Source organism: Culex quinquefasciatus, chromosome 2 (assembly GCF_015732765.1).
Source record: "Culex quinquefasciatus strain JHB chromosome 2, VPISU_Cqui_1.0_pri_paternal, whole genome shotgun sequence".
Lineage (NCBI taxonomy): Eukaryota > Metazoa > Arthropoda > Insecta > Diptera > Culicidae > Culex > Culex quinquefasciatus.
Window position 1 is genome coordinate 29,555,908 of NC_051862.1, and position 24,830 is coordinate 29,580,737.

Here is a 24,830-nt window from a genome sequence, read left to right on the forward strand (position 1 = left end):
TTAAGTGAGATCCGGCTTCAAAAAAGTACATAAATATCACTTAAGTGGTCATAATTCGGGACAGGGTTGCCAGATCTTCAATGTTTTATATTCATTGGAAAGACCTTTCAATTACCTAACCAACGATGGGTCGGATGATTGATCCGGACATAGTTTACATACATTTAAGTGAGATCCGGCTTCAAAAAGTACCTAAATATCACTTAAGTGGTCATAATTCGGGACAGGGTTGCCAGATCTTCAATGTTTTATATTCATTGGAAAGAACTTTCAATTACCTAACCAACGATGGGTCGGATGATGGATCCGGACATAGTTTACATACATTTAAGTGAGATCCGGCTTCAAAAAAGTACATAAATATCACTTAAGTGGTCATAACTCGAGACAGGGTTGCCAGATCTTCAATGTCTTGGACTCATTGGAAAGGCCTTTCAATTACCTAACCAACGATGGGTCGGATGATGGATCCGGACATAGGTTACATACATTTAAGTGAGATCCGGCTTCAAAAAAGTACATAAATATCACTTAAGTGGTCATAACTCGAGACAGGGTTGCCAGATCTTCAATGTCTTGAACTCATTGGAAAAGCCTTTCAATTACCTAACCAACTATGGGTCGAATGATGGATCCGGACATAGTTTACATACATTTAAGTGAGATCCGGCTTCAAAAAAGTACATAAATATCACTTAAGTGGTCATAACTCGAGACAGGGTTGCCAGATCTTCAATGTGTTGGACTCATTGGAAAGGCCTTTCAATTACCTAACCAACGATGGGTCGGATGATGGATCCGGACATAGTTTACATACATTTAAGTGAGATCCGGCTTCAAAAAGTACCTAAATATCACTTAAGTGGTCATAATTCGGGACAGGGTTGCCAGATCTTCAATGTTTTATATTCATTGGAAAGAACTTTCAATTACCTAACCAACGATGGGTCGGATGATGGATCCGGACATAGTTTACATACATTTAAGTGAGATCCGGCTTCAAAAAAGTACATAAATATCACTTAAGTGGTCATAACTCGAGACAGGGTTGCCAGATCTTCAATGCCTTGGACTCATTGGAAAGGCCTTTCAATTACCTAACCAACGATGGGTCGGATGATGGATCCGGACATAGTTTACATACATTTAAGTGAGATCCGGCTTCAAAAAAGTACATAAATATCACTTAAGTGGTCATAACTCGAAACAGGGTTGCCAGATCTTCAATGTCTTTGACTCATTGGAAAGGCCTTTCAATTACCTAACCAACGATGGGTCGGATGATGGATCCGGACATCGTTTACATGCATATAATTGAGATCCGGCTTCAAAAAAGTACATAAATATCACTTAAGTGGTCATTACTCGAGACAGGGTTGCCAGATCTTCAATGTCTTTGACTCATTGGAAAGGCCTTTCAATTACCTAACCAACGATGGGTCGGATGATGGATCCGGACATCGTTTACATGCATATAATTGAGATCCGGCTTCAAAAAAGTACATAAATATCACTTAAGTGGTCATAACTCGAGACAGGGTTGCCAGATCTTCAATGTCTTGGACTCATTGGAAAGGCCTTTCAATTACCTAACCAACGATGGGTCGGATGATGGATCCGGACATCGTTTACATGCATACAATTGAGATCCGGGTATTTGTGAAAACACATTTTTATACATAACTTTTGAACTACTTATCGAAACTTCAAACAATTCAATAGCGATGTATGGGACCCTAAACCAAGTCGAATGCAACTGGTTCGATCAAAATTGGTTCAGCCAGTGCTGAGAAAACTCAGTGAGAATTTTGGTCACATACATACATACACACACACATACACACACACATACACACACACATACACACACACATACACACACACATACACACACACATACACACACACAGACATTTGTTCAGTTTTCGATTCTGAGTCGATATGTATACATGAAGGTAGGTCTAGGAGCTTTTAATAGAAAGTTCATTTTTAGAGCAGGATTATAGCCTTACCTCAGTGAGGAAGGCAAAATTAATAGCAACCCTCAAATTTTGCAATTGTTCATTTTTTTTTGCATTATCAATACAAATTTTTCTTTATCAAGTTGGCATCTTTTTACTTGTTGAGCTCGAATAAACGAAACCCAATTTTCCGACTTTTTCCGGTTAAACGTCATGAGTAGGGCTAATGATTTTTCACGAAATTTGCCTTTGATCGCGCGAGAGATCAAATTTAATTTTGTTACACCCTAGATGTGATCCACACGAATAAATGTTACACTGTCCTTGTCTTTCTCACACCGTCCCTGGTCCATCTTTGATGAGAGCCAGCAGAGAGCAGAGGGAATCCTCGCTCTACTTGATCTCTCCCGGCCAGCCTCCCATGTACAATGGATTTTAGATTATAGTCTTAAATAAACCGTTGACTACACCCGACCGTTGCACGTTAGAATAAATTGTGTAATTTCTGTTCGCGTAATAAAGTGTTTTTAATTGTGCAAAAACGGTGTTTTTCTGGGTCCGAAATCCCCGAACCGACCACACGCGCGAACAGCCTTTGACCGTGGAATTTCATAAATACCGTGAAATGCCTCGAAATTCTTATTAATAATTTAACTAGAACACAAGAATTTTAACAGGCATTTTGAAACTCATTTTGGAAAATATTGTTTATTACAATGTTTTACGAAAAGTTCTAGCGAAATAAGCTTTGGTTGTAAAATGCTTTGGATAATACAATTTGATGTTCAAAGCATGATATATTTTTTTAGATTTCACAAAGATTTTCAAAACTGCAGAGCTGGCTTGCTATTTATTTTTGAATCTCTTAAAAAGGAAATTATGTACAAAAATAAAGTTGTTTCATGTTTTTAGAACTTGTTTTAAGCACTTTGCAACATTTTCTAATTTTCTGGACTTATCAATAACAAATCGTCGCTTGTGTGCTATCTTGCGGCAAAATGGTAAACAAAACTGTTTTAAATAAAATGTTGGCTAAATACTCAAATTCCACTATTCCTGAAAACCATTTGCAAACAAAATGTGAGATATTTTAGAACATTGAGAAGTCGGGGCAACTTTTCCCGATTTCGTGTGAGTTGGTAGAGAATTACCCTATAGTAAAAAGTTTGCAAAATTTCATGAAATTGAGGTCACATTTTTTTACTGTCTTAAATACTTTGTGTCAGAGGATAATATTTGTATCTTAAACAACTGCTTTCTTTTTCAGTAACTTTCCTGTACACAACTACTCTTAATTCACAATTTTGCGTTAATTTTAGGCGAATTCTTGAGTACCGTGCAATTGCCGTGAAATTCCAATGTTTGGAAATTGGCATGCCGCGTAATTTCAATTTTTTCGCCGTGAATAATCACTAGCCCTTGTCATGAGTTAAAATTTGGCAACCCTGTTGACAGATAGGTTTTACAATGCATCTTAATTTACAGAATTTTAGATTAAGTATTTCTAAACTTTATTTAATTTTAGAAGAAATTTGAAAAATATTTGAAAAACACTGCCAAGGTTTCCTTGAGGTGAAAAAAGTAGATTTCAAAAAAAGCAAATGTTCAAATGTTCTTTTAAATGCGTGCACTGAAAACATGTTTATAAAAAAGCATTCAATTAAAGATATTAAGTAATTCTATTGAAAAACAGTATCTCACCAAGCTACCGAATGCAAAGATTAAAGTCAACAAATTCTAAAAACAAACACCTTGCTTGCTCCACATCCGCTTAAGCTATCACTGAAGGAGAGTTTATTCAAATATTTGGCTACTTTCAAGCCAATTATAATGCCCCAGCTTTGTTTGCAAGCATTTCTCGCTGATAAGATCCCTCGCGCCGCGACAACTGCGTAAGGCCGCGGACTTAATGAAGCCGTTACGCCGTTTCATCATGACTGTCGAGTCGCCGGATAATATTTACCCCCACCGGGGGTAAGATGAATCATACGCACGACTGTCGACTTGGGAAAAAGGGGGTTTCCTGTACTCGCGGTTACTGAGAGGTGCACGCGGTGATGAAAACAAGATCTAAGCTTGAAAGTGTAATTATCTCTGTGCGCGCGCAGGTGCATAGAAGGTTACATTAACTGCCGTTCTACGCATAATTGTCCCATGTCAGTTTTGGACGATTTTGACTTTATGACATTTTTAAGTTTAGTTTGATGTGTACTTTAAGAAAAACACATAAAATCTGGTACTTTGTTCGGAAACTCATCAAAAACAACACCAAGTCTGTTTGTCCCATCGTTGAACTTCTACACATAATTGTCCCACCTAGTAATTTCTTACACGGAATCATTAGTTTTACTAAGCATTATGCCTTGTTTACCTATTGTATAGCAAGAGGATCACAAATAAGGGTGATAAACTGCTAACTGGGGCGATTAGGGACACATAGGACGAATAGGAACCCACGGGACAATTATGCGTAGAAACACAGAAATCGGTCGAAAAATTTCAATCGCGTTTTTCTCAGTTGCACATTTTTGAACATGGGACAATTATGCGTAGAACGGCAGTTAACCAAGATAAGGAATTCAGTTCAGTCGATTAACTTTAAAGGGTACCTTGCTATCGCTTCAGATAAGCGTAATATCGGCTTGACATTGCTGGTAATCTAAAGAATTCAAAGCATTCCAATCCCTTCAAAAGGGCAATCGAATCGATTACGAGCCCCAAGATATGCGAGCCTACCCTAAGCACAACTTGAGCAGAACTTTGCCGCAAGAAAAGATTGTGAAACCTGTTTCTGCATGACCAACATCGTTGACTATGCTGCGTGTGTGTGTGTGTGTGATTAAGCTTGAATACGACTTTTTACCTAGTCCTAGTTTCTTGCGGCAGGTCCAGCGAAACGATTGGCCTTAAGAACCGCACTATAAAATTGTAGCCCATTGATTTGAACGGTTAAGGTGCAATCGACTCCGGCTACTCAAAATTTGTCATTTCCGACTCCAACTTCACAACCTTGCTCTAAACTTATCTTTTAAAAATTTGAGTTACTTAGAGTTTGGTAGCAACTTCACCTTAACAATGCGTCACACCGTCCATCGCAGTGTGCCATGGAATCGATATTTCGCCAAAGCTTCGACCTCAAGACCCACCGCGCGATCATAATCAGAATCAGAGCTGAACTTGATCTGCGGCGACTTGATCTCACTTGTCCGCTGAACAATATTCGTATCAAATTGCCAAACGACCATAAAATCGAAAAAAGTCACTCTACTTGACCAACTGTAACAATTTGTCTGTGAATGGAGTCCAACCGGTTTACACACTGGTACCAAGTACCGACACTCCAACTTCAGGGTACTTGCCCCTAGTATGGTCTGAGCACATCGGTAGCGCGCAGCTACGCACAATACCGTCCCCCCTCCAACATCTAGTTGGTGGTCGTTCCACATCGATAGCGATCGGCCCAGTGACTTGCATTTAAAATCCGAAACCTGTCCCACCTGCTGCTGCCAGTTTGGTCCAAGTTCTGCTGCGCATGCCATAATCGCAGAAATGGCACAAAGAACCTTTCAATGCCATTAGCCGCGGACGTTGACGAAGTTCAATTGGAGTGCGGAGATTTGACAGCTATAAGGTGCTGCTGGGGATAGCTTTACCTCGCGTGGAATGTCAGCGTTTGACGTTGATGGGGAGAAAAATTTGCATCTACGGCAAATCGAAAAAAGGGATCGAAGTGGGCCGTGCCATTTTGGAGCACGTGCTGTCGACGTCCAATAGAGGAATGCCACTGTTTTAGGCACGGTTTTGAATTTCAAATTATAAAACCTTTTTATTAAGCACTTTTCCAATGAATGCAAAAGCTCTTAAAAATCAATACTGTCTGATTAAACTTAACTTTATGATGATTTGTACGAAAAATGTATTGTATTGAGCAATTCCATGCCAAATAGGGAATCGGTTGTACCCGACCCTCTCCGATTTCAATGAAACTTTGTAGACATGTTATCCTTCGCTTATATAAGCCATTTTTGTGTATATGGAGCCAGTTCCACTCGATAATGACATTTGAGAAGGGCGTAAGTGTTTTAAATATTTTTGTAATTCGGAATTTAAATATTTCTGTATTTCGAAGCCGTTGCATCGTATCAAAAAGTGGTCAAAGACAAACTTGTAGGAAATTTTACGGGCTTTTCGATAAAAATACACTTAAAGAAAAAAACACCCAACTTTTATGAGATTTTTTTATTTTTAAGTTTAAAAGTCAAATTTGAGGGGGAGCCCACGATTTTTTTTCGTTCTCTAAACGTCAAAATTTTCAAAAACCGAATACGGGAATCGATTCTCCAGACAATTTTACATAAAAGTCTCCATATTGACCATTGTCCTAAGTCCAATCCTTGTGAAGTTACAGCGGCTTTAAAAATAAAAATGTAGAAAAAATAGGTTTTTTGATGGTTTTTGGCAATTTCTATATGACAGACTTGATTTTTCAGTCTCGTAAATATTTTTACCGGAAAGCTCGTCCAATTTCCCATAAGTTTGTCTTTGACCACATTTCAATTGGATGTATGGGCTTACAGATATAAGCTAATTTACTATCCAGGTTACTATACTACACTGAAAAAATATGATGTTTTCAATTATGAGCAATGTAATTAGCTTATATCTGCAAGCTCATACATTCAATTTAAATGTTGTCAAAGACAAACTTATGGGAAATGTGACGAGCTTTCCGGTAAAAATATTTACGAGACTGAAAAATTAAGTCTGTCATATAGAAATTGCCAAAAACCATCAAAAAACCTATTTTTTCTACATTTTTATTTTTAAAACCGCTGTAACTTTATAAGGATTGGACTTAGGACAATGGTCAATATGGAGACTTTTATGTAAAATTGTCTGGATAATCGATTCCCGTATTCGGTTTTTGAAAATTTCGACGTTTAGAGCACTTTTCAAAAAAACAGTTTCAGTAAATGATTTTTGTATTTTTTTAGGTGAGTTGCTCCATCCTGCATTTTTCGTGAGTCTTTTTGTAACATCTTAGGCTATCTTCACAAAAATTTTGAACGAAAAAAAATCGTGGGCTCACCCTCAAATTTGACTTTTAAACTTAAAAATCAAAAAATCTCATAAAAGTTGGGTGTTTTTTTCTTTCAGTGTATTTTTATCGAAAAGCCCGTAAAATTTCCTACAAGTTTGTCTTTGACCACTTTTTGATACGATGCAACGGCTTCGAAATACAGAAATATTTAAATTCCGAATTACAAAAATATTTAAAACACTTACGCCCTTCTCAAATGTCATTATCGTGTGGAACTGGCTCCATATACACAAAAATGGCTTATATAAGCGTAGGATAACACGTCTACAAAGTTTCATTGAAATCGGAGAGGGTCGAGAAAAAAGTACCTGAAAAAGTCCTGTTTTGGGCTGGAATTGCTCTATTTGGTTTACGAGGTACATGTGGTTGTTTCATTATCGTGGAATCTAGTTTTATAGGAAAATTGAAAATGATTAAAATCCAATCAGCAACACATTTTTAAGTCCCTTTGGTAGCGTTTGGTTAAGCCCACAATTAGCGCAAAGCGAATGAAATTTGTATGGAAATTACTACAGGGAAACTAGCATTTTCACATTTTTGAATTTACAAAATTCGTGTTTTATTATTTTATGAAACCAACACCTTTGCAGTGTAGCCCTGGATGTTTTGAACAACTCTCCCGAAGAAAGTATAAGCATAAGCATAAGCATAAGCATAGGTGCCCACCCGCAGTTGCTACTCCGTTATTGACCAGGACCTCCAGAAGTTACATCCACGAGCCGTGGAAGATAAGTGGGTGCTATCTTTCCTCGCTTCGCAACTTCTCAAAGGCCCCTATCATGCTGATCAATACCGGCGCCGGCCACGACCAGTGGTAGGGTCACGGGGAAGTGGATGGGAATGTTAGTCCGATACTTGAGTGATAGAGACCGCCCAATCGACTGCTTCTCCGACAAAGTATCACATGAGTTTTGAGGGGGTTAGTAGATGGGTATGAGGTCAGGATTCACGAGTGGCAGTGATGTGACCATGAGCATTTTGTTTATCGGTTGAAATTTTAAATCTTAGGCAGCCGGCTGCGGAAAGATAAATAATTGATTATTTAAAAGTTTATTTTAATCGAACGCGTGCCAACCGAGCGGTAGTGCTATGGGCTGGACTTATCAGTATATTTTTACTGTTGGTACAATTAAGATAACGCGAGCAAATGTCAAAAATAGTAGATGAGTTAATACTAAAGCTGCCAGTTGGAATAAATTATTACGATCAACGAATATAAACGAAAAGAAAACAGGACACCACGTAACCGATTGTAATGAAATTAAAACAATAACTTAAACGAACTTAACCGGCGGCGTGCCTTCCTATCAACGATGATAAAAGAAGGACTTATAAATTTAAAATATAAAAAGACTCCAAAAAATACGTTGCATAGTAACCGCGAAGTCCCGCTACTCACAATCGAGTCCGAAAGATAGCTATCTAGAATTTTAAATATAGTATTAATTCGACCGCGATCCTCCAGAAATTCTTCGTCGGCGTGCCTTCCGATCAACGGTGATGTAAGAAGGGCTTTATTCATTAAAATGATTTTATATCATAAGCCTGAAAACATATTCGTCGGCGTGCCTTCCGATCATCGATGATATAGAAAGGACTTAATCCAGCAATACGACTTGCTTGTCTCGAAAAAAAAAAAGAATTCGGATCGTTTCTATCGAAAACTATGTAAAGAGGACAAAAATAAACTCATTGGCCAACGAACGCGCGAACTAAAAATAAAAAAAAGAAGAAGAAGAAGACCAATCACCCCATGCACACAAACAACGACACAAAAGAGATGAAAACAACACGAATCAGAAGAAATCCAATCACCCCATGTACACAAATAGCGACACAAAAGAGATGGAAAATAACACGAAAAAACAGGACTGCGCGTCCACACAGACACCGCACTACTGATGCCATTATTTAATTATAATGACCAATCACCCCATGCACTCGAACAGCGACATAAAAGAGACGGAAAATAACACGAAAAAACAGGACTGCGCGTCCACACAGGCACCGCACTACTGATGCCATTATTTAATTATAATGACCAATCACCCCATGCACTCGAACAGCGACATAAAAGAGACGGAAAATAACACGAAAAACAGGACTGAGCGTCCACACAGGCACCGCACTACTGATGCCATTATTTAATTATAATGACCAATCACCCCATGCACTCGAACAGCGACATAAAAGAGACGGAAAATAACACGAAAAAACAGGACTGCGCGTCCACACAGGCACCGCACTACTGATGCCATTATTTAATTATAATGACCAATCACCCCATGCACTCGAACAGCGACATAAAAGAGACGGAAAATAACACGAAAAAACAGGACTGCGCGTCCACACAGGCACCGCACTACTGATGCCATTATTTAATTATAATGACCAATCACCCCATGCACTCGAACAGCGACATAAAAGAGACGGAAAATAACACGAAAAAACAGGACTGCGCGTCCACACAGGCACCGCACTACTGATGCCATTATTTAATTATAATGACCAATCACCCCATGCACTCGAACAGCGACATAAAAGAGACGGAAAATAACACGAAAAAACAGGACTGCGCGTCCACACAGGCACCGCACTACTCAACAACTCTCCCGAACTCTCCCGAAGAAAGTATGGTGCTAAAGTGCGTCATAAAAAAGATATAGAGTTTTCAAAAGAAGTGTATTGAAAAAATCAGTGAAACTCAAATATTCTGCCAACATTGCCTAAGGAACCATAAAATACAAAATAGACATGTCTGTTCTTTTATTTTGATAAATCAAATCAAATTTTGATAAACCTAACTTAAAATCGACGTGAAGAAGTGTTCAGAAGACATTATTGAGTTGAGTTGCACCCCAAATCCTCAAATGTATTATAGTTTGCGAAAGATTCCGCTTAACTTGGCAGTGTTGGCAAAAAGTATAATTTTTAACGAGTATTTCAAAATGTCACTCTTGAACGCTTTGTAACTTTTGTTAAAGGCAAGTTAGCACCATACTGTCTTCGGGAGAGTTGTTCAGGACATTCAGGGCTAAACTTCTACGCTATTAGTTTTATGAAATAATAAAACATGAATTTTGTAAAATTAAAAATTTAAAAATGCAAGTTTCCACATAGTTGTTTCCCTACAAATTTCATTCGCTTTGCGCCAATCGTGGGCTTAACCAATCGTTCCCAAATTTTGGGAGGTTGTTTGGGACCCTAAAAGGGACCCAAAAAATGTGTTGCTGAAAAAAACCATTTTCGATTCCACCCTATTGTTTCATGTTACTTTGCCAATGTTTTGTTTAAAATATATTTTCGGGGTCAAAAAGTCTTTATGAATATTTTCGTCTATCATAAATAAAAAAAGCTCATATAAGATATTTTCTTACTTTATCTAATCTTACAATAGGATCAACAAAATTTTAAAAGTTTTTGAAATTTGATAAAAGGAATTTTAAATTTAATAAGTGATGATTTTTTAAGATGTTCAATTCAACTGACTATGTTCCATTACAGCTTAGGCACAACAAAAGGTTACACAACTTCCTCCGGAAGCCTGTAACCACAACCAAAAGCAAACACCAGATCTGGGACAAGATCCAACTTCAACTCTACGTGATCAGTAGCGCACACAAATAAAAATTGGCAAACCAACAAAGCTGTTGCTGCTTTTCAGCGCCACCTTACCGAATTCCCAACAAAGCTTCCTCTAATCAAACAGAAACGCTAAAAAACAGCTCGAGCTCCATAAGGTATGATTTCATCGCTGAACCGAAAAGCGGTGCGCGATAAACAACACCTTTTGTTGACTTCTCTGGCACGGTAAATAATTGAAAAATGTTATCGACATGCCACCATCAGCGGTGAGCTTTTACGAGTTCCGATGAGAACCAAGAATGTTGCACCAAAATGACCGACCTTAATGGCCAAAAATCACGCCGAGTTTTCTAGAAACGCAGTCAAAAATTAATCATCTGCGCTAGAAATTATAAAAACGAGCGCAAATTTCAAAATTCAACCCTATTTAGCCTCAACAACGTGAGGCAGCTCCGGGACCGGAAATGGAAAAACCAATTATCCGCGAAAAGAGCGAACTTAATCGCCGATATATGGAAAGTGCAGCGCCCAAGATAACTCGTTAGTTAAGTCATATGACGCGGGGTGGCGCTGCGTTAGCGCAATTTGCCGACAGGTTGTAATTTTCGAGGCCTACTTGGATCGTCGACGCGGTGGACCAGTTGGTAGATTTTCTGGTGATCGACGTGCTCACTTGTGCTGACCCAAATGGACCCACTTCGGACCGGGATCGGCAAAATCTGTCAAAATGGCACGCCGGCAAAGTTCCCAAGTGGCAACATTTTTGGCGCGACGCCATATTGGGCTAGTTTTGACAGTAGACGCCGTCGCGTTTGCAAGGTAAAAGTTTGCGTGGGTCGTCGTACAACCGAGTTATTACACACCCGAACCGGGTAGGGTTTTCGCATCTTGGCGAACAAGTCGTTGCATAGGCAAATCTTGCCAAGTCTTGGGGCATTTCTCTCGCGCGCACGGAACAAACCCCGTATTACCCACGGTCGGGGGCTGGTTCAAGTGCGTTGTACGTCGCGTCTCGATATCCAGCAAGTTTAGTGCCGAACAAAATGAAAACACGAGGAGTGGATTATTGCGAGAGAGTGAGGTTATGTAACTTGGTGGCTGGGAACACTGCTCGGGCGTGCAGATTTCACCGAAAAAGTGCAAGCGGAAAACAAAGATGGCGCTTCTGCGCGCGCGCGATTCGAATAATGAGGAACTCCCTGGCATTAAAACTATCAGAGTTGAGTCAGAAGGCGAGTTTTATGGGTGTTGGTCAGTTGTTGTTGTTGACACACTGGCCTGGTCGAGTGAGACGAAGACGTGCCGCAACAGTCATCAACCTCTGATGTGGTGGATTAAATGCTAAACTAACTTAATTAGGCACAATGAAGTGCGCGGCAGTTGTTTTGACTGAGCGTATAGTTTATGCACCTGAAAACGCTGGCTTGAATGCGACTGATGGAAGAAAAGATCAGGAAAGATTTGGAGATTACCTGTTCGTCAAATTTCAATCCTACCCTACGTGAAATGGGGGTTTAATGACTTATTCAAGTTGAATTTTTCGAGTTTTTGAAATCGACAACCCGTTTTTTTCATTCCTCATAAAGAAAAGGTAGAAAATTACGGTAGATTTTTTTAATCTTATTTGAGCTTTCTTAGATCCACCGTCATTTCATCCAATAAAAATGTTACTTAGTCAACCTTTGGGTGGTTAATGCCTTCCTCTCATTTATATAGTATTTTTGACTGAAATGAAAAAATTCCGAATTCAAAAAACTGTACATTTCAAGAAAAGAAGAATCACCTTTGAAGAAAATGGCATCGGCTCTTGCGTGGCGGCTGTTTGAGGTTATGTTGAAAATCACGCTTTTTGTAGTCGTCTAAATAGTTTTATTGTCATAACTATTATGAGCAGTTCTCTCCGATTTCAGTCATTCGATCCGACTGAAACTTTTTTGGTGCCTTCGGTATGCCCCAAGAAGCCATTTTGCATCATTAGTTTGTCCATATAATTTTCCATACAAATTTGGAAGCTGTCCATACAAAAATGATAGGTGATGCATAGGCCAAAAATCTGTATCTTTTGAAGGATTTTTGATTGATTTGGTGTCTTCGGGAAAGTTGTAGATATGGATATGGACTACACTGAAAAAAATGATACAGGGTAAAAACATTTTGGTGATTTTTTATTTGACTTTTTGTCACTAAAACTTAATTTGCAAAAAAAAAACTATTTTTATTTATTTTTTTTAAATATATTTTAGAGGACATCAAATGCCAACTATTCAGAAATTTCCAGCTTGTGCAAAAAAACCTTTGACCGAGTTATGAATGTTTTAACCAATACTGATTTGTTTTTTCAAAAAATCGAAATATTGGTCGCAAATTTTTTTCAAATTCATTTTTCGATGTAAAATCAAATTTGCAACCAAAAAGTACTTCATTGAAATTTTATAAAGTGCACCGTTTTCAAGTTAAAGCCATTTTAAGGTAACTTTTTTGAAAATAGCTGAAGTTTTTCATTTTTTTTTAATTAGTGCAAATGTTGCTCACCTTTGAAAAAATATTTTTAAATGCAGAGAAAATTCTCTATATTTTGCTTTTTTGGACTTTGTTGATACGACCCTTAGGTGCTGAGATATTGCCATGCAAGTGTTTAAACAGGAAAATTGATGTTTTCTAAGTCTCATCCTAACAACCCACCGTTTTCTAATTTCGATATCTCAGCAACTAATGGTCCGATTTACAATGTTAAAGTATGAAACATTCGTAAAATCTTCGAAAAAAAACTATTTTCAATTTTTAAACCAAGACTAATATTTTAAAAAAGCGTAATATTGAATATTTGGCCCTTTGAAATGTAAGTCTTGGTTTCAAAATTTAAAAAAAAAAATTTCGAAGGGATCGGATAATTTCAAATATAAAGAATTTTCTCAGCTTCTCAAAAATATTTTTTTCAAAAGTGGGCAAACATGTGCTCTAATTTTAAAACATGAAAAACTGCGACTATTATAAAAAAAGTTACCTTAAAATGGCCTTAACGAGCGAGCGAGAAGCGAGAAATGAAGTTGAACAGTTTTTGCGACCAGTATTTCGTTTTTTTAAATCAGTATTGATTAAAAAATTCATAACTCGGTCAAAGTTTTTCGCACAACCTGGAAATTTCTGAAAAAATGGCATTTGGTGTCCTCTTAACATATAAAAAAATAAAAATAGTGTTTTTTTTTGCAAATCAAGTTTTAGTAACAAAAAGTTAAATTAATAATCACCATATTTTTTACGGTGTATCATTTTTTTCAGTGTAGTCCATATCCATACCTACAACTTTGCCCAAGACACCAAATCGATCAAAAAAATCCATCAAAAGATACAGATTTTTGAATTTTCACATATCGTTTTTGTATGGACAGCTGCCAAATTTGTATGGAAAATTATATGAACTAACTAATGATGCAAAATGGCTTCTTTGGGCATACCGAAGGCACCAAAAAAGTTTCAGTCGGATTAAAAAATAAAATTAAAAGTCTATAAAAAAGGGCGGATTTCGTAGAGAATTGCTCTTATACAACTAAATAAAACTTTACAATTTTCAATACCAAGCTGTAGGGCCTGAAACTGGACCGAGTAGACCACATCCGGACAAAATTCGTCCAACCAAAACGAGAGAAAATCAAGTGCATATTTTTTACCAACATACCCACACACGCACAGACATTTGCTCAGAATTTGATTTTTGGATTGATTTTATAGCCTCTTTTCAGTGGGGAAGGCTAAAAGTTTCGTTTGGAATGGGGTCATTTTAGGTGTTTTAGGACTTTTTGTTATACTTAACTTTGTAAATACTTAACGAGGTCAAACGCGAAAAAGTGCTAGTTTGTTTGTTTGTCATAGTCTAATACCTCCTTTACTTTTCATGAAATTCTATAGTAACGAAATGGCCTACTCATCATCACCAAACATAACAGTGCTGGAATGTTCATTGCAGCACTCATTTGAGTGCTGGAAATTTTAATGAAAAAACTAATTTCAATCAAAACTAGTTTCAATTTGCTTAAAAATGAATCGAATGATTTGGATGACACTGTTAGTTGATTAAGACAGTATTTGACTAGATTGACACGACACAAATCGAGATAGAAAAAAAAATATAACTTCGATTAGCCACATTATGGCAGTAGGCTAATGAGGAATATTTCAGGCTAAAGTAGCAAAAAAACCAAGCTCGATGCTCGCTGACGTGCTACTAAACAAACAAATAGGCAACCCCAATGTCTAAGAAATCGCTTAAAATAGCAAGGTTTATAGCCTTTTCATGAGCAGCAACTAGCAACAACAAAAAACGCCATTAAAACGTTTTTTGTTACCCAGCAAATTGTTCTTGCCCATAGATATAATGTAACTTTTTTGTTTTCTTCTATCTTTCTATATTTGCATTCTCTCACATATGATATGAAGTGGAGGCTAATACTCCGCACCAATACTCTTTCCGATGATGATCGCATCTCACTGAGGCAGTGACCGGCACGTTGAACACGACCCAGGTCAAGTTCTCAAACTCAAAGCATCGGAGTTCTTCCACCTTGGCCTAAGCACTGCTCGCGTGGAAGTCTCGGAGATGTGAGTCGCTGATGATGATGTTTCAAACTTTGTCGGCTCTTTCTCGGGAAGTTGCATGTTAGAGAGGGTAATTTTTAAAATTCTTTTCAAATTTGAAAACAATCAAACCATTTTTTTTTTAAACAAATGTTATGAAAATGTTGCCAAAATAATGGACTGAACTTTGCAATTTTATCTCTTTCAAAAATTTTAGCATTTTTTTGTGAATTTTCCTTAAAAATAGTTTTAAACTAAATCTAGAATTGTTCAGCAACTAGCAAATCACCCTCCCACACTCTGGAAAAAACTGCACGTGAAAGAAAAGCTCGCGCAAGTTTATGTTGCCTTACCTGAGAGAACTTGCATGAACTGCTGAGTGCAGTCATGGCAGTTGAGGGCTAGGTCAAACGGCAAGGCATCCACGGCGAGAGCATCATCATCGCGTGTGAACCGGTTTTTCCATCCACACTCCACACTCGTAGACCTCCGAGACCGCCACCGTCATCATCGTCGTCGGCGTCATTATGGTTCAGTGTCTTTGAAATTATGCTGCCCGCGCCCTCTGCATGGCAAGAGTGTGATCTGGAAAGAAAAGCAAGAAAGACACTGGCGCTGAAAAACTATAAGAAAAATTTATATTGAAAAGAGAGGAGTTTTCATTGCAAAATTTGAGAAGAAAGAAGAACTCTGATCGCACATGATCGTGTTTTTGTTCGTTCAATTTTCAAGTTAACCCTCTACTGTCTTTTTTCTTTTTTAAAGGACCATTTTGAGAAACCTTTCTTCTACTAACAATTTTCTTTCCCTTGTTTTTTTCATGTTTTGAATTTATCTTGATTAGGTTAATTAAAAAAACATATTCTAATGATTTATTCAGGCCTAGTTATAACCTCCTAACATTATCATTACGCTTTTTCGTGTATTGAGTTGTTAGTGTTTCTTTTTTTAACTTTCTAAAGTTTTTGCTAAATAATATGATTAGCCTCAATTGAGTAGTGCGGTGCCTGTGTGGACGCTCAGTCTTGTTTTTTCGTGTTATTTTCCGTCTCTTTTATGTCGCTGTTCGAGTGCATGGGGTGATTGGTCATTATAATTAAATAATGGCATCAGTAGTGCGGTGCCTGTGTGGACGCTCAGTCTTGTTTTTTCGTGTTATTTTCCGTCTCTTTTATGTCGCTGTTCGAGTGCATGGGGTGATTGGTCATTATAATTAAATAATGGCATCAGTAGTGCGGTGCCTGTGTGGACGCTCAGTCCTGTTTTTCGTGTTATTTTCCGTCTCTTTTATGTCGCTGTTCGAGTGCATGGGGTGATTGGTCATTATAATTAAATAATGGCATCAGTAGTGCGGTGCCTGTGTGGACGCTCAGTCCTGTTTTTCGTGTTATTTTCCGTCTCTTTTATGTCGCTGTTCGAGTGCATGGGGTGATTGGTCATTATAATTAAATAATGGCATCAGTAGTGCGGTGCCTGTGTGGACGCTCAGTCCTGTTTTTTCGTGTTATTTTCCATCTCTTTTATGTCGCTGTTCGAGTGCATGGGGTGATTGGTCATTATAATTAAATAATGGCATCAGTAGTGCGGTGCCTGTGGGGACGCGCAGTCCTGTTTTTTCGTGTTATTTTCCATCTCTTTTGTGTCGCTATTTGTGTACATGGGGTGATTGGATTTCTTCTGATTCGTGTTGTTTTCATCTCTTTTGTGTCGTTGTTTGTGTGCATGGGGTGATTGGTCTTCTTCTTCTTCGTTTTTTCTTTATTTTTAGTTCGCGCGTTCGTTTGCCAATGAGTTTATTTTTGTCCTCTTTACATAGTTTTCGATAGAAACGATCCGAATTCTTTTTTTTTTCGAGACAAGCAAGTCGCATTGCTGGATTAAGTCCTTTCTATATCATCGATGATCGGAAGGCACGCCGACGAATATGTTTTAAGGCTTATGATATAAAATCATTTAAATGAATAAAGCCCTTCTTACATCACCGTTGATCGGAAGGCACGCCGACGAAGAATTTCTGGAGGATCGCGGTCGAATTAATACTATATTTAAAATTCTAGATAGCTATCTTTCGGATTCGATTGTGAGTAGCGGGACTTCGCGGTTACTATGCAACGTATTTTTTGGAGTCTTTTTATATTTTAAATTTATAAGTCCTTCTTTTATCATCGTTGATAGGAAGGCACGTTGCCGGTTAAGTTCGTTTAAGTTATTGTTTTAATTTCATTACAATCGGTTACGTGGTGTCCTGTTTTCTTTTCGTTTATATTCGTTGATCGTAATAATTTATTCCAACTGGCAGCTTTAGTATTAACTCATCTACTATTTTTGAAATTTGCTCGCGTTATCTTAATTGTACCAACAGTAAAAATATACTGATAAGTCCAGCCCATAGCACTACCGCTCGGTTGGCACGCGTTCGATTAAAACAAACTTTTAAAATAATCAATTATTTATCTTTCCGCAGCCGGCTGCCTAAGATTTAAAATTTCAACCGATAAACAAAATGCTCATGGTCACATCACTGCCACTCGTGAATCCTGACCTCATACCCATCTACTAACCCCCTCAAAACTCATGTGATACTTTGTCGGAGAAGCAGTCGATTGGGCGGTCTCTATCACTCAAGTATCGGACTAACATTCCCATCCACTTCCCCGTGACCCTACCACTGGTCGTGGCCGGCGCCGGTATTGATCAGCATGATAGGGGCCTTTGAGAAGTTGCGAAGCGAGGAAAGATAGCACCCACTTATCTTCCACGGCTCGTGGATGTAACTTCTGGAGGTCCTGGTCAATAACGGAGTAGCAACTGCGGGTGGGCACCTATGCTTATGCTTATGCTTAATAATATGATTAGCCTCAATTCTTACAGCCTACAAAAAATCGTAGCTCTGCTTTTAAAAACACAAATTTCTTTGAATACTTTTTTTACTTTTATTTTAATTATTTATCTTTATTGTAGAGTAATTCCATGCCAAATAGGGAATCGGTTGTACCCGACCCTCTCCGATTTCAATGAAACTTTGTAGACATGTTGTCCTACGCTTATATAAGCCATTTTTATGTATATGGAGCCAGTTCCACACGATAATGACATTTGAGAAGGGTGTAAGTGTTTTAAATATTTTTGTAATTCGGAATATAAATATTTCTGTATCTCGAAGCCGTTGCATCGTATCAAAAAGTGGTCTAAGACAAACTTGTAGGAAATTTGACGGGCTTTTCGATAAAAATACACTGAAAGAAAAAAACACTCAACTTTTATGAGATTTTTAGATTTTTAAGTTTAAAAGTCAAATTTGAGGGGAAGCCCACGATTTTTTTTCGTTCAACATTTTTGTGAAGGTAGCCTAAGATGTTACAAAAAGACTCACGAAAAATGCAGGTTGGAGCAACTCACCTAAAAAAATACATAAATCATTTACTGAAACTGTTTTTTTGAAAAGTGCTCTAAACGTCAAAATTTTCAAAAACCGAATACGGGAATCGATTCTCCAGACAATTTTACATAAAAGTCTCCATATTGACTACTGTCCTAAGTCCAATCCTTGTGAAGTTACAGCGGTTTTAAAAATAAAAATGTTGAAAAAATAGGTTTTTTGATGATTTTTGGCAATTTCTATATGACAGACCTAATTTTTCAGTCTCGTAAATATTTTTACCGGAAAGCTCGTCCAATTTCCCATAAGTTTGTGTTTGACCACATTTCAATTGGATGTATGGGCTTACAGATATAAGCTAATTTACTATCCAGGTTACTATACTACACTGAAAAAATATGATGTTTTCAGTAATGAGCAATTTAATTAGCTTATATCTGTAAGCTCATACAACCAATTGAAATGTGGTCAAACACAAACTTATGGGAAATTGGACAAGCTTTCCGGTAAAAATATTTACGAGACTGAAAAATCAAGTCTGTCATATAGAAATTGCAAAAAAACCATCAAAAAACCTATTTTTTCAACATTTTTATTTTTAAAACCGCTGTAACTTCACAAGGATTGGACTTAGGACAGTAGTCAATATGGAGACTTTTATGTAAAATTGTCTGGAGAATCGATTCCCGTATTCGGTTTTTGAAAATTTTGACGTTTAGAGCACTTTTCAAAAAAACAGTTTCAGTAAATGATTTATGAATTTTTTTAGGTGTGTTGCTCCATCCTGCATTTTTCGTGAGTCTTTTTGTAACATCTTAGGCTATCTTCACAAAAATTTTGAACGAAAAAAAATCGTGGGATCCCCCTCAAATTTGACTTTTTAACTTAAAAATCAAAAAATCTCATAAAAGTTGAGTGTTTTTTTCTTTCAGTGTATTTTTATCGAAAAGCCCGTCAAATTTCCTACAAGTTTGTCTTAGACCACTTTTTGATACGATGCAACGGCTTCGAGATAGAGTGTCCAATTTCCCGTCCCGGGAAAAAAATTCCCGGGAATTCCCGGGATTTCCCGGAAAAAAATATTTCCTGTTTCCCGGGAAATTTGTAAATTTCCCGGGAATTCCCGAAATACAAGCAGAACTATACATTTTCCTAACTTTTTGGCACCAATGTTTTGAAATTATACAAAAAATAATAATTGGAGAACCTGATTTGATTTTATTTATTTCCATCTACTGTTCATATTGAACTAATCAGCTTGTCTGTAAATTTCATGTCAAGGTATAATTCAGATTACATTTACTTCTGAAGCATTCACCACTAGGAATATTGTTTGCTTATATGTTGGACCACAAAACTTACGCTGTTATGGAATGAATATAAACTATATTATTTTTGACAACCTTTTTTAATGTTTTTTTTTTGTAATATCATTTGAAAATAAGATATTTACATCTTCCGGCCAAGATCAACATTGAGATTTGTTTGATTTTTTTTACCTTGAACATGTTGGATGGAAATTGAACTGAATAATTATTTTTTTAAAAAAGGTTTGTGTGAGAAGAATTTGTTTCTAAGTAGAGAAATTACAGATTGAAGTTATAAATTTATGAAGCACGTGAGCTACCAAGGGCGTAAAAGGGTTATATATGAAAAAATATCGTTGAATTTGAACCACTTTTAAATACTCAAAATTATTTTAATCTAATTAATTTATTAGGCTAAATACCATATAATTAAAATCATATCATAAAACCATGAAAAGGCATCAAAAAACAACTTCGTATCATATGAAATTTAGCCAAAGAATGCAACTATATTTCAAAAACATGCAATTTCAAAAATGATTATTTATTTATTCACAAGTTGATTTTTTTGTTTTTTTTTTTAGTTTTAACTTAGGCTGGTACAAATTTAATTGAAAGTTTTTGTCCCCCCCCCCCTTCAAAGTTGGCCCGAAAAATCAGGGGGCAAAAAAATATTTTTTCAAAAAACTTCAATATTTTTATGAAAATTTAAGTGCAATTAGTTAAAATCAATTGAAAATGAATTCCCCTGCATTTATAATCATTTTTAGCGTGTTTGGGTTGATTTAAAAATGTTTTGAATTTTTGAAAATTTTCGATGTCTACTATCACTAAAGTTTTTTTTCGCTATTTTTTTTTTTGTTTTCGTCAAATTTTACATTTTTTGAAAACTTTTATTGCAAAACAACTGAACTAGTGTAAAATACATTTTAAAACACTTTTTCCATGCAAATGTTGAAAGTATGGCATGTTATTTTAATATTTATATTTTTTATTTTTTGCCCCAACCCCCCCCCCCCCCCTCCCCTCAACTCCGGCCAAAGCCGAGGGACAAAAACTTTTAAAAATATTTGCATCGGCCTTAATGGTCACTGAAACAAATTTAAAAGCAATTTTATGGTTGTGGGGCATAGATTTTCATTATCCAAACACTTTGATTTAAAAAAATCCTTCTCAACAAAAATACTAATAATATTTTCTTTCATTTGGGATGATTTGAAAGATTTAAAAATTAGAAAGTTTATAAGTTGCATGTTTTTTTTTACAAGCAGTCAAGCCATTAATTGATCCTCACACTCATTTTGACCATTACAGTTGCTGATCTATACAATTTCGATGCAAAAGATTAATCATAAACAGGAATGGGTAATTCTCTACCAACTCACACGAAATCGGGAAAAGTTGCCCCGACCCCTCTTCGATTTGCGTGAAACTTTGTCCTAAGGGGTAACTTTTGTCCCTGATCACGAATCCGAGGTCCGTTTTTTGATATCTCGTGACGGAGGGGCGGTACGACCCCTTCCATTTTTGAACATGCGAAAAAGGAGGTGTTTTTCAATAATTTGCAGCCTGAAACGGTGATGAGATAGAAATTTGGTGTCAAAGGGACTTTTATTTAAAATTAGACGCCCGATTTGATGGCGTACTCAGAATTCCGAAAAAACGTATTTTTCATCGAAAAAAACACTAAAAAAGTTTTAAAAATTCTCCCATTTTCCGTTACTCGACTGTAAAAAATTTTGGAACATGTCATTTTATGGGAAATTTAATGTACTTTTCGAATCTACATTGTCCCAGAAGGGTCATTTTTTCATTTAGAACAAAATTTTTCATTTTAAAATTTCGTGTTTTTTCTAACTTTGCAGGGTTATTTTTTAGAGTGTAACAATGTTCTACAAAGTTGAAGAACAGACAATTACAAAAATTTTGATATATAGACATAAGGGGTTTGCTCATAAACATCACAAGTTATCGCGATTTTACGAAAAAAAGTTTTGAAAATGTTACTTTTTGCGTTTCTCTTTGTTTCGTCGTCCGTGTCTGTCGCGGGTGACCAAGAACGGCCATGATCGATGACGACCAACTTTTTCAAAACTTTTTTTCGTAAAATCGTGATAACTTGTGATGTTTATAAGCAAACCCCTTATGTATATATATCAAAATTTTTGTAATTGTCTGCTCTACAACTTTGTAGAACATTGTTACACTCTAAAAATAACCCTGCAAAGTTAGAAAAACACGAAATTTTAAAATGAAAAATTTGTTCTAAATGAAAAATGACCCTTCTGGGACAATGTAGATTCGAAAAGTACATTAAATTTCCCATAAAATGACATGTTTTTTACAGTCGAGTAACGGAAAATGGGAGAATTTTAAAACTTTTTAGTGTTTTTCGATGAAAATACGTTTTTCGGAATTCTGAGTACGCCATCAAATCGGGCGTCTAATTTTACATAAAAGTCCCTTTGACACCAAATTTCTATCTCATCACCGTTTCAGGCTGCAAATTATTGAAAAACACCTCTTTTTTCGCATGTGCAAAAATGGAAGGGGTCGTACCGCCCCTCCGTCACGAGATATCAAAAAACGGACCTCGGATTCGTGATCAGGGACAAAAGTTACCCCTTAGGACAAAGTTTCACGCAAATCGAAGAGGGGTCGGGGCAACTGCTGTGTGAGTTGGCGGAGAATTACCCGAATAGAATAATTTTCGTTAAATTTCAAATTTCCCGGGAATTCCCGGGATTTCCCGGGAAATTTGTTGAAAATTTCCCGTTTCCCGGGAATTTTGTATCCCCGGGAAATTGGACGCTCTACTTCGAGATACAGAAATATTTATATTCCGAATTACAAAAATATTTAAAACACTTACGCCCTTCTCAAATGTCATTATCGTGTTGAACTGGCTCCATATACAAAAAATGGCTTATATAAGCGTAGGATAACATGTCTACAAAGTTCCATTGAAATCGGAGAGGGTCGAGAAAAAAGTACCGTAAAACGGGGTGACTTTGATAGCCGGGGTGACTTTGATAGGTTTGCAATTTTTCCGCAAAATAAAGAGTACAATTAAAATACGTACGGAATGATTTAGAATCATACTGACCATGGTAGAGAAGTGTTCAAAGTACATCAAAAAGAACTTTTCATAAAATTTTGAAAAGTTTAAAAAGTTAGTTTACCATAATTAAGAAAATGTTGATGAAAGTCATTATTTTAAGCTTCTCAAAGTGTCATAATTTTCTCAATGAACATGATTTTGAATCGGAAAGCGGAATGGATTTTCGGATTCTTTGGAAAATTTTCCACTAGACGAAGGTTGAATAAGTTTGTAAATAACAAATAATATGTGTTTTTGAAAAATAATTTAAAAAAATCTCCAGATTTATAGGCATTTTCAGCAGAACAAATTTTATACAAAATGTGAAAACATGTGATTCGTGCTTCGAATTCAGTATAAAATGCAATATAAATCGATAATTTTATAAACAAAACTAGTTTTAACAAATTTCAGACAAAATTCCGACTTTTTAACAATTTTACCTAAAATTTATGAGTATTTTGTTAAAAAGCTTATAAACTTAGTTAACTAATCATAAACATTGTTTTTTTTTTCTTAAAAACTAAATCAGCTACTTTAGTGATGGTACATTTAACGTACAAATAAAGTTTGAACATCTTAAATATGATTTCAACAAGAAAAACTATGACTATCAAAGTCACCCCGGAATTTAAACTAAGAATTTTTAACGTAACTTTTTTTCTATACACTATTGAAACAACTTTTTTTCCAAAATAGTGCATGGACTTTGTGTGGCCTACCCCAGTACATGTTTTAAAAATAATATTCTTGAGAAAAACCTTACCTGTTGGAAATTATTCCAAAAACAAATTGAAATCCTATCAAAGTCACCCCGGTTTACGGTACCTGAAAAATTCCTGTTTTGGGCTGGAATTGCTCTGTAGAGCTTTTCAGGATAAGGTTAATTCAAATTTTATTTAAAAAAATGCAAAATGCATGCAAAATGTCTTTTCTAACAATTTTTCATCAGAATTTTAAAATTAAAATGACTTGTTGTGCTTTGAATCCCGGACACTGATAAAAGCTGATTCGAAATCCGGACACTTTTGCTTCGAATTCCGGACACTCGATTTTACTTATGAATCCGCACAAATTTGGACTGAAATGTTAGTAGAATGCTATTCTAAAATAAGCTGTTAACATCAAAACAATCGATATTTTATATAAAAAATTGCTAGAATTCAAGGAAATCGAAACCATAAATTTCTACTTTGCCTTCCCGGTGCTTCGAACGCCTATGAAATATTTCAAGTGAAATGTGTCGCATTTTTGGTAAACTTTTCATTTTAATGTATTAAATTGTTTTGGCATTAACTACAGCGTTCAAACAAACTTTAAATGAAAGTACATGTTGGAATTCATCAAATAAAACAGTTTTGACATTCATAATGCGAACTTATATCCAAATAATTGATAAAACAAGATGAAGTGTCCGGGTTTCGAAGCGTCCGGGAATTCGAATCATGACGTTATTACTTTCTTTCCCAACCCAATTCAAAATTTCTCATAAAATCGGAGGGAATAAATAATATTATTGCCTAAAAGCAACAACTTGTACTCAAAACTGGTCAGTTTGTAATGTAGGATCATAGTTTGAAAAAAAAAAAACGTAAAAGTTTTGGATAAAAAAGTGAACAAATGGTCAACAACTTTTTATGAAGTTTCTTAATTTTTCAATTTATTTGTAATGTTAAATTTATATTATCTCTTTGATTTGGATTTATAATAATCTCTTTGATTTAGAATGTTTTTTTTTAATTAAAAACTAATAATTTGAAAACGTCAAAAGTTAGATATTTACAAATAGATTTGAATCGGAAAGTAGACAGTTTTTTTTTTCATA

At 36.2% G+C, this 24,830-nt stretch overlaps 2 protein-coding genes across 2 annotated transcripts in view; one reads left to right on the forward strand and one right to left on the reverse strand.

Annotated features, from left to right (window-relative positions):
* LOC6052298 (DNA-directed RNA polymerase I subunit RPA1) overlaps window positions 1–15,787 on the reverse strand; it is a 50,194-nt gene extending 34,407 nt beyond the window's left edge. Inside the window, exon 1 of the mRNA XM_038250122.1 lies at window positions 15,573–15,787. The gene's annotated coding sequence lies outside the window, so the exon portion shown is untranslated. The remainder of the gene's footprint in view (window positions 1–15,572) is intronic.
* Window positions 1–24,830, forward strand: part of LOC6052296 (Na(+)/H(+) exchange regulatory cofactor NHE-RF1) — a 55,276-nt gene that overhangs the window by 13,609 nt on the left and 16,837 nt on the right. The window lies entirely within an intron of this gene.